Raw genomic sequence first — 12,090 nt, 5'->3', positions numbered from 1 at the left:
AGAAATAACTCGTATAAGCCAATATTACTAATTTGACAAGTTCTATGTGTCTCTTTGGTATGCAAAAGATGTACTATATTTAAAGAAAACTTTCAACGCATATCCAAGAAGGACTTGTACTTTATGCGCTGCAGAAATGAAGCTCAGTATCAAAGTGGAGCCTTAGTCTTAGCTGTTGATTGTCTAAGAGCATAATTAATACAGCAACTAATCCAACATGCCATCTAGCCAACCCAGAAATGTCCAATCATATTTACTGCTTCAGCCGGGGTTTGAAGCCGCTCAAAGCCCACAGCTGAGGAGCTTTGAGACCACTAATCATGACACCATTAGCTAAGAAAACACTGGGAATTAGTCCGATGAGGAAAAGTTGTGCCTTTTCCACAGAGCTTTTGTTTAGTTAATTCCCTGTTGACAGCCAAGTGCCTGGAGAAAACTTCCTTGAGAGGAAAAGATTACTTTTATCCCTAATTAAAGCAGCTTATTTGCATAGCTCACCAAGTCATAATATATGCTAATGTGCATTTACATTGGAGAGCGCTGCGTAGGCAGTTAATGTGGCCTAAATATGTCCATAAATATTATTTTCTAATGTTATTTTAAGACTTATCATGCATCTTTCATACATTTCTTATGTTTACTGTTTCTCCTCATGGTGTTCTAAGTCTCTTGCTCAGTTTCACTGAAGTATAGATTACTTACAGCAAGTCAAATGACATCTGCAATCAGAACATAACTCAAAACACGGCTGACATCATTGATGTTTTAGGTCTGTGGTGGATGTGGTTTGGGCAAAATGTAAATGTTGTTGAGTGTTTGACATGAGGACCAGATAGTCAGGCCAATATGATGTGTGTGTGTGTGTGTGTGTGTGTGTGTGTGTGTGTGTGTGTGTGTGTGTGTGTGTGTGTGTGTGTGTGTGTGTTTGCGTGTGGGAGTGTGTGTTTACTTTGCCAGTAGACCATGCAGCAGACCAATCAACCACTGAGGAGGAAAGTTCGAATGATACCATGAAATGAGAGGAAGAATATTCCAAATGTGTTTTCGGTGCATCTTTCATGGACTGCCAAAGGGAAAGAACAAAATACTAATGATTGAAGACGGCAGCCATCGAGTAGTTCGGACCTGCCTCATGTCAGCAGGTACTGTGTGGTTTCTGTGCGGAGAAAGAAAACACTTGATATCCACCAGCTTAAAAGGAGGCCAATCAAGCTTATTAGTGGAAATTAGGGATGTCACAAGAACTGATACTTTTGTACGATGCCAAAAATCATGAGCACATGATACTCGTTTTTCTTCCAAAGCAGTGCTGTCGTCAGGGCTTGAGACTAGCAGAGTCCCAGAGTCTGATAGAGAACGTGTTTAGGATGCAGAGAGTTGCATTTCTTTGAATTAAGGTTATTTTATTCGGGTCAAAATGAAACGGGGGTAATTTATAACACTATCATTATGTGCTTACACTACTTGGAGAGGTTTAAGGCCTCAGAATGAACCCATCTAGATTACATTTCAAATGTCAATTTATCATATACCGGATTTCACAAATTATAATAAACAAGGCCCAAAAACTAGAGCAGTAACAGGTCAAACTGCTAACTAATACATGAGTGACAAACTGATGTGAAACACTCGTGAATATTAAGAAGGAACTTCAAGTAAAAGGTGCCCATTTCCAAAGAAGTTCACTTATCAGTGATAAGGACTGCAGTGCATAATGTAGTACATCAGGCAAACCAAATTGATAGAACAAGGTGAAAAATACATAAGAAAATAGATTGAATTTTATAAGAAAAATGGGGGGCACAGAATTGCGGGTTGTTTATACTAATTGACTCATTCTATTCATTCCTATGTCTCGATTCCAGCTGAAGTGAAGTGGATGCTCGCTCTCTGGTCATTTGCAAACCTCACTTATCTTTCCATGAGTGATTTCATTTGGCTTTGAGTGGTTTTGAGAGGAGAATAACACCAGATGAGGCCAACTTAAAAACCAGGTATCTCAGCATTTCCTGTCCTCCTTATGGATATTAAGTATTGTGATCTCAAACGAGCAAGGCTCTCATCAGCTATTGCAAATGATAAAAAGCTGGGGCATTCTACACAAAGAAAGAGAAGAAGAGAGATCGAGATGGGGAGAGCACCAAATGCGGTACATGAAAACAATAAGCACTTTCCTCTCAATCTGAGGCAGTGTTGGAGAGGTTTTCTGGTAATTGGCTTTGCCTAAAAGATGGGGAGATGGAAGAATGCGGCAAAGATGATGGAGAAAGAAGAACAGGCCTTCATTTTACAGAAGATGGGACCGCAGCACTAGAGAAACAGCCTACCGTTTTCCCCTCAAGTGCTCTCCCGTTTGATTACCCCTCCTGCCCTCCCCTCCACTCCACTTCTCTTCCTGCCTGCCTACGAGCAGTGATTTGTGTGCCTTCCTGTAGCATTTTGGTTTGAACATCACAGAGGGCAATGTGCATGAATCTGTGTATGCACATGTCCATAACGACAACATATGCGTGCACTCGTGCCTGTGAATGCCTACACAGGCGTGTGTAGAAACTTTTCTGTTTTCACCCATGTAACCGAGGAGACCATATTCCATCTGCAAAACACACAGCAGCACCACCGAGTGACTCACCCCTTTCATCTGCTTCCACTGCTCTCCGTTACTCCAGCTTCCACGCCTTCCCTAATGGATTTTCAAATGCAGGTACACGATTTCTTTCAAGACTTGACAGGCATTTTCCTTTGTGTTTAGAGATGGGGATCAGGCACTCAGTGGTTCGCTGGTGATGGTGTTGTCGAAAGATTCTGCATACAGAGTAGAAACATTTTCCCTAAACTTGTTTGAAAAGGCCAAATGTGAGACTCACATTTTCACATCTGGCCAAACAAAGGAAATAAAAAGCAACTCTGAAATACTCTTCTCTCTTTTTTGTAAGTGCAGTTTTTGTTTGTTTTTGGGCGATAGTCTTGTATTAAACCGTAGACATGCGTGTCCGACGCTACTGGAGGATTATTGTTAAGAATGTTTGGTCGGTTCTGAGTCGTCAGCTCAAAATTGATTTGCTCAAAATATAAATACAAAAAATTGTAAAAGCACAGATCTGCTGAAAGTGTATTAAGAATAAAGATATGGATGTTATGTTGGTATAAAACATTGGCTTTTTCACACATTCCTACATTTGACCAAAATGAAATCCATCATGCTTAAATCCCTCAGATTCAATGTGTGTGGTCATTTTGAAGATTCTCCTTCATCCACTCAGTGTTGCAGTGCTGTGCAGTAGACTCTGGACTATGCACAGACATCATTGACTGCACATGTATAGCATGAAGCCATTATGGTCGGCATCAGATAAGTGACAAGCTGACTTGAGGTGCCAAATTCATGTTATAACCTGGATGTAATTGACTGTGATTTCCAACTGCCCTCTCTGAGCCAGAGCGGGATGTCTCCTAATTAACTAGAGAGCGCTGACAGCCTGGTGCCACCTCCATTTGGTCCCCACTTGAAACGAGTGCCATGTCCTGAGGGTTCCTGTCAGACCCAGTGCTCTGTGAATGGTATGACATGTCCCTTCATGTCTTCATTCATCTCTCTCTCCATCTCACTCTCCCTTTCTCTCCCTCTTTCTGACAACTATTTTCTTCCAATCATGCTCAGGAAGAAAATGTAAGTGTGTTTGGCTGGAAGGAGGAAACAGATTGCCTGTACTGTACGTGTGTGTTTGATGAGAGAAAGAGAGAGAGAGAGAGATGTTCATAAGTCTGCCGTCTTATCCGTTTCTCTATACACTTCGCTTCATTATCTGCCTGGAGAGTGATGTCTTCCTAAACCAGCACCAGAGCCTGAGGGCTGCCACCACCTTCACACTGATTGCAGCACACACACACACACACACACACATCAGCTACGTCATTAATTACACACACACACAAATGATGACAATTAATACGTTGAGAGTTCTAAACCCTCACAGACAAAAATAAGAAGAAACAACACTGTACGTTTGGTGAACACATTCGGACTACTAAAGGACAAAAACAAGGATCTGTCGCCCTAGTACAAGGCCCATAATGGAGACAGAAAAAAGAAATATGAAGAAAATGTTCACTATGTACAGTGGAGCAGCCATCCAGCAGATGGGAGCGTGTCACTAATGAAATAGCTAGATTGGTAAAACCCCATTAATTGTGCTGAGGGCGATGAGGTTTAATTGAGAACAAGGCCGGGTCACTCGGAGAAGGGAAAAAGATTACAGTGAGATAGACAGTGTTCTGGCTCATTTAAAGGGCAAGTCCAACCTTGCACAGTATTGACGTAATTCAGCTGTTGGATTAATACCTTTAAAGCTTCCAAAGCCTTTTAAATTCCTAATCTCTGCCAGTTTAATAAATTCTACTTCAGGAAATAAAAGCGACCCAGTAGCAATAATGAACTGCACGCTAGCTAACCTGAGTTGCACCTTGTTAGATCTAATGCTAGTGGACTACACAGTATATTTAAGATTTCAGTTGTTTAGCCAAATCCAAAAGGTGAACAATGTAAAGCCTACAAAGGGGTAGATCTGAAGAAAATCAGACCCGATACAAATTGTGAAGCAGGCAGTATTTATGAATGAACAATTAGTCTAATAAGAAGCCAAACAGTGACACGCAGGAATAGCATGCAAAACAGAGCCGGAGACTATCTGGATTTATTGAACAGTCTGTCATTGAACGCAATGCCATCCCCCTGAACTGATTGCATCGATAAAATAACCTATTTGTGTTTAATAGAGTTAAGCTGTAACAAAAACAATTTCCCAATTTGGGATCAATAAAGTACGATCTATCTATCTATCTAAATATAAATAAGGTGATATGTATCAAAATTGAGTCATCATCTGTTACTAAATATAGTCATTATCTGTCTTAAGTTTCAGTCTCTTGTATCTTGTGTCACCTCTCCTTTTGAATAAAAGCCACCGCACCACTTTAAAGTTTTTTATTCATGTTTGAATTTAACTTAAAAATGTTTTTAAACATGGACAACCTATAATTCTAACCACTTTTGTGACACATAGTAAACTGACTTAAATTTGGCGGAAAGACTTTTGTCCTTTTCTGACAACTGACTCTTGAAGTCCCCTCAATTACCCTTCACTAAACCTGGATTTACAGAAAGACATTTGTCACAAAACTGCAAAAACATCGCTCCAGAGCAGAAGTATTAAGTGTGTTTTGCTAAATCTCTGTGCCACACTGCAGGATCTGTCTGGTAGTTTGAGGTGCATCACAATCAGCCTAATTGGACAGGTGTTTGCGAGCCATTATGATACTAAACCGTTGTGTCAGTAGAAGAGCCCCAAAACAGCACGATACCCCCCCAAAACCTGCTGAAGGATTAGCTGCGTGGTTAAGATGGGAGAGGAGGCTTTTACGTGTCAGGGTTGAAAGAAATTAAGATGGGGTAAGAGAGAAACAGAGAGAAGGCGAGGGAGGGAGATTAAAGAAGAGCAGCACTCTCAGTGTGTGGTAAGCCACAGTCAGCTCTTGTCAGCCACCCCTGGTGGGAGTATGTACCCCACACAGAGAAACAGAGACAGGCATTAACACTCCACTCAACCTCAAACAACCCATTCATCTAGAGGAGAAAAATATATTAAAAAGGCATATACTGAAAACAACTGACACTTGCTTCATTTTGCGTTTGTATCTAATCAAATATACGATGCAAAATAGCTTAACTGTATATTTGAAACAGAAAAATATCTTTGGTATTGATTCATTTGTAGATTACTTTTTCAATGTATTGTTTCATAGTCAGTTAAAAATAGGAAAAAAAAGGTTTCGTCAATGAGTTGCTTTTGTTGTTAGTTTTTACAACTTTGAGGTTCCATTATCCAGTAAAAACGTTTAATTGAATAAAAGGTTATGAATATTAAACTAATAACAAAAAACGCCTTGTGATTTATTAGACCCTACAAGGGAGGCCCTTACAATACAAGTTAAGGGGAGTCAACCTAGGGGGGTTAAAGGTCAAACTGGAAGACAGACATTTCCTCAGAGGGCTTATAAACTGATCAGTAACACACTTATCTAAAGACACACACACACACACACACACACACACACACACACACACACACACACACACACTAGCACATATCTTCACCTATTATTGGATGAGGCACACACGCCTGGAGTGAGGCACTCAATGAATAGATCCTTATTGATTTCACTGTAGGGCCAATTCAGCCTCTCAACAACTCGCATGCCACATTTCTGCTACAAGCAACTAATCCGTACCGTGAAACACACACACACACACACACTCTCTCTCTCTCTCTCTCTCTCTCTCTCGCCCCACCACTCCAAGCTCTCCTAAATGACCTCATGAAGTAGGGTGAGGCTCTTCACACATCTAGCAACAGTGGTGAAAACAGAGCAAAATATCCCCTCATTGATCGGTTGACGGCACCCAAAGGTTAACAAGGCAGCGTTCTCTGCAGGCTGAATGGCCAGAGGAAGGTCCTGTTGGCAACCGCTGAGCTGGTGAGAAACTCTCAGTACTTGAATGAGATGAGCTAATAGCTGGTGAGCAATTTCAAGCATTAGAGAGGAGAGTATTTTCCTTCTTTCCCCTTTGTCTAGCTCTAGTTTGTTTGCTAAATCGCTCCCAGCTTTTGCCTTTGTCGAGTTTAACTCAGATGAATGATCTTCTTTAACCCAATGCATATGAATATTAAATAGAGAGCTTTATTCAGATAATAATCTCCTGTGTTACCTGTGAATCACAGGTTTTTTTCCTGTTCACGGCCCCTTTACCAGACCTACAATATTGTTGCCTATTTGAATTTGTTAAAATTGACTAAACTCTTGCCAGATTCATCTCGTTTGCTCATTACGGAAACACAAGGTGTGAACATGATCTACACTGTAATGAAGTTTACAGGCATAGTATTAGTGTCGCCTTTATATCATTTTCTACAAGGATTACATCTCTTCTTTGCAAATCAACTTCAGTTAACATAATAAAGTTATATAATAAATAACCCTTATGTTAGACACAAACTAGGGAAAGACATCCCAAAAGGTTACCACTGTGTATGAACATTGATAATCAAACTTAGCCACCATGTAGTATTTGAATTCATCTCAGTGTTTCTGTCATTGGAAGCTCTGCTGCTACCGAATATGTACCAAAAAAGAACAATGTCAGTTGCAGCGAATAATTGGGTTGTACGTTACTTCACTGACTTTGTGAGAAATTATATGTTGATTAAAGCTGATTACAGCTCTATCGGCTCACGATGCATTTTTAGTGAAGGTGTAATCTTGCCATAGTTTCGGAATGAGCAAGGTGTAATCACGCGCCCTGCAAGCCGCTTTTGTTCAGATTTTGGCAGATGAACATTTGACATCTAATTCACCATTTCTTTTTCAAGGATTTACATTTTATGGATTCCCAGGATATATTCCTTTCTTTGTGTGCGCGTGTGCGAGTACATGCCAGGGCATCTGTGCATTGTGTGTGTTTGCATGTATGTGTGTCACTAGGGTAATTAGGAATAGGAGGAAGGGAGAGATCAAAGCAGGCACTTTACACTCTCCATTTCAGTTCTGATGTGAGAGTGTGTGTCAGCGTGCAAGTGTGTGTGCGTGTGTGATGATCTCCTCCAAGCTTTGATGCAGTAAGCTCCGCCGGTTAATGTACTACGGATAAAAATACTACACCATGTAATCTGGCATTTATCCCTCGAGAGCAGAAGCCCAAAATGTGACACATGTCAAGAGGAAAGAGGTAGGGAAAGGGGAAAAGAAGAACAAGCGGGGGGAGAAGAGGAGGAGTAACCGAGGTAAGAGACTGCATTTCTTCTTCTTGTGCTCCGAGATGATTCAAAGATTGACAGAGATTCTTAACTGCGCGGAACATTTTCTATTAATTATTACAATTAATTCAGCACAGTAAAGTACAAAGCTACGACAGATACCCAGTTCCTCAGAGATGCATTAAAAGTTGCTTTTAGAGTCTGCAGAGTTATTGCAACACATCACAGGCAGCAAAGAGGCCCCATATTTAGTTGGATGTACTTTATGTCTTAATAGAAAAGATTTTGAATAAATGTGACATGAATGTCAACGTGGTTTTATATGTGTGGACAACAATCGAAGTTAGGCGTGGCCTTAGTGTTGTACACACATCCAATTAACTCAAAACAAGATGACATCAGTTTCATAACCTATTTGTGAATAAAAAGCCACCAAGCACATGTTGCAAAGTTGAATGGGACTTATGCAATAAACTACCATTTTAAAAAGACACCACTCAAAAGGAGCTAGCATTCAGAAATACAAAGATAAACATATAAAAAGTGTACTTTTCTGCTTCCATTTTCTTCATGTCTCCATTTCAAAATGACATTTAGAGGCAATAACATCACAGATTGCTCCACTGGCCTGTGTCTTCTGTAAGTCATGATGGATGACCTTACAGGGAAGGCCTGGGTTTATGCAGCCTGATATTGCATAAACAGCTCTAATGCACAATACAGTGTAAAACTGAATACTGGCTTTGCAGTGTCGACCATATCCTACTGCTTTCTGTGGCAAGATAATACCATACAACAATACATGGTATTATTTGTAGATTACCCCAATACAATTTAGCCCAATGTGTAAAAGGGAGAAAAAACATATGGAGAGATTTAAAGAAAACTTAATGATAGCATATAGAAAACTACCATTTCTGCAATGCTACCCTGCACTGTCCAACACCAGGGCCCTAGACCTTTGAAAGGATCAATGTAATGCATGGGCCCTCCAAATAAGCACAGTAGCCACATTTAGGTGAATCTGGCTCATTGACTAATATAAATGTAGGAAAATGTAACAAGATATAACATTTATTAAGATGCATTATTTAAGTACTGGTCAGAATCTGAAGAAAATAACCTGAAAACATGCTGCTGTCAACATGTATGTTTAGAAAGCAGAATCCTACAGGAGAAACAACATCAACAGGAGAAAGGAGCTCACTGTACTTGCACTGAAAAGCCATTACAGCACAAGAATGCACATTCAATCCAATGATCCTCAAGCAGAGAAAAGCCATGTGTCAAAAACTGGATCATGATAGCTCGTTTCAGAAAAACGAAGAGGGCAAGAGGAAATTACAAAACAAGCAACGTGAACACAATAACAATAACACATTGCACGAGCAGTCCACCTCGGGACTATTTGTAGTCAGCAACACAGCAAAATAAAGCCATACAAAAATAAATTAGGCAGTTCCTTACCTTTTTAGAAGTCATGTTCTCTGGGTGTTCTCAGCAGCAGGATATTCCTCAGGTCCGTCAATCCACCTCTCGTAGCTTCTCCAAAAAGTGACGCCAACAATGTTTTGAAGTCCGTCTTCCTGCGTGGTTCTTGCTGAAACCTCAAACATCCAGTCTGTTTTATAAACGTTCGCTTGTGTCCCATTTTATGGCCTTCTTCTGCTTTTTCTGTGTCCTTTATTAGCTCCTTTAGCATGATATTGTTTGGTATGGTTATCCATGAACGGCCTGACTGTGACCCCCGGCATGACCCTAAACTACTTCCTCTTCTTCTTCTTCTTCTTCTTCTTCTTCTTCTCCTTTAAATTGTTGTGTAAAAAATAAAACGAAATGTATTTAAAAAGTATACGTTTGTTAAATACGGAAGGAAATCATCTAGCTAAGAAAAGCCTGAGAAATGCAGCCTTGATTAATTAATTACCTACACCTGTGCGTTTTGATATGACGTCATGTCTGAAAATGGCTGGTGCATGCAGTCAAACGAAGTAAACCCAAAGTAAATTACAAACATTAGCAAATAAAGGTATGTTCTGGTTTTACCCAGATGGAAAGTTATTGGCCATCGACTATTTAAAGCTTAAGGGCCCCCTAGCAAAAAATGATTTTTTTTTTTTATCTCAGTACACCGTTTTTTATCTCAGTACACCGTCGCTGTGATAAGTATGTTTAATTAATTTTGTTAATATGCCTAGATTGCCTACTCTCAAAGTCATGTATTATATTATTGAGTCAATCATATAATACATTAACCGTGCTTTACCTGAACCTCATCATGACACTAGAGAGGACGGTAGGATTGTAATTTCCCGTGTTCAGTGAATGCAACAGAGGCAAGGCACCAGACCAACCAGAGAGTTGAATGGAAATAAACATCTGTCTTATTGGCTGACAGGTATCCTGTGAGCTGTGACAATTAGTCGATTCACTAGTGACAATGTTTAAAATAAACTGTCAGTCTCAGACTCAGAGTTTTTGAAGATGGACATAAAAACATTTGTTCTTAAAAAAGACGACAATTCTCAAGTGGTGGTTCACACAACAACCCCAGAGCCAGCATTGAGCCAGGAGAAATTACAGCTGCGTTGACGTTACTTTGAATCGCGGGGGTAAGCAGTGGATAGAGCCTTGGGGTGTTTCTCAATCGCGAGTACGCTTGCTTGGTAGCACATGTCTGCCGAGCATCTTGCTTCAGAAGCGAGTCAAGAATACTTCCTGGCATTCGGAAAACGAAGTGTGGAACAGGCTAGCAAGTGTGCAGGTGTGCGTCATATGAGAGGCCCCGCCTTACATCTTCCGCCACAGATTTGGGGAAATTGGTCCGTGCGCAAAGCATTGTGGGGATTTTAAGACCGCGAAGTCTACTCATGTGCAGACTCGATATTTCTCCAAACGGAGTACGCCGGGCTCGGTAGATTTCCAAGTATACTAGAGATTGGAACAGTACTTCGGCGGCACTCGATGACGTAGTATGCTTGAAATAGTGGCTCTGAAGCAGCTTTACTCGCGATTGAGAAACACCCTTGGTGTTCGGATCAGGGGGTCACAGGTTCAAACCCCACTGCAGTCAGCATGTCGTTGTGTCCCTGGGCAAGACACTTCACCCCAAATTGCTCCTGTGGGGATTGCCCACAGTATTGAGTATGTAAGTCGCTTTGGATAAAAGCGTCTAACAAGTAACATGTACAGTAATGTAATGTAATGTAATGTAATGTAATGTAAGCTAAACCGTTAGAAAGTAGCTATAGCTAGCCAGATATATTAAATAAACACTTTGTCATAGAATCTAAATGTAATGTTTTTTAGCGTTACCTGGTGATTTCAAAGAAAGCTCTCTGGGAAATGTTGACTTACTGTTCGACATGAAGCTAGAAGCTACCTTACAGTACACAGTTGATCCTGAGTCCTGTCAGTTAAAGTGTTTCATAGTTAGCTTAGCTAAGCATCAACCTAGCACTGAAATATATGGATGTTATGTGACAGTATTTCTGAGAAAAAGTCAGCTGAAATGGTGGCATAGTTGCCACTGCTTTACGTGTCTACAGCATGTTTGAACGTATTTGCAGCAGTAAATGTGGCTGTTTGGCCACTGACGTTGCCATAACAACACCTGAATGTAAATGTGCAACCTCTTTTTGTGACAGATCTTTGCATGAAATTATAATTCTTCTGAATGATATTCCTATTGACAGCTAGTTTTTATGTGAACATTATGAGATGGACAGCCAGAGAGAATAAATGAAAAACAGTTATGAAATACTATATGACAAAACAAGAATACAGTTTAAAAGGGGAGTGATTTGTAAAATATCCATAAAGAAAAATCTGTTTACAGTTCTGTTTCATATGGGTGTTGAGAGATGTATCCATAGATCTCTTAATTTTGTGCACCAGATTGATGCTTTTAACTTCAATATTAAAAAAATAAATCTTCCCGGGGGAGCATGCCCCCGGACCCCCCTAGAGGATGTTAGGTCCACGGTGTTTACATGCTTATTTATACAATATGTGTGCTTATGCTAACATCATAAGACAAAAGTTGGTTCCGTGTTGTGTGAAGTGAGAACGCGCTAGAGTGAGGGGGGCCCCCAAGCCAAAGCTCGCTTAGGGGCCCCAAAAGTCTAGGGCCGGCCCTGGCCATATTAGTAAGCTAACGGTAGCTAATTAAAAAGCATTAGCTAACTTAGCACAAAGACTGGAAGAGCCACTATCATTTTAAATGAAGCCACACAAAAGTAAACAGACAGAATAATGTGTTTTATGCTACAAAGACATA

This window comes from Trematomus bernacchii, unplaced genomic scaffold (genome assembly GCF_902827165.1).
Source record: "Trematomus bernacchii unplaced genomic scaffold, fTreBer1.1, whole genome shotgun sequence".
Classification (NCBI taxonomy): domain Eukaryota; kingdom Metazoa; phylum Chordata; class Actinopteri; order Perciformes; family Nototheniidae; genus Trematomus; species Trematomus bernacchii.
Note: the sequence above shows the minus strand (reverse complement) of the source record.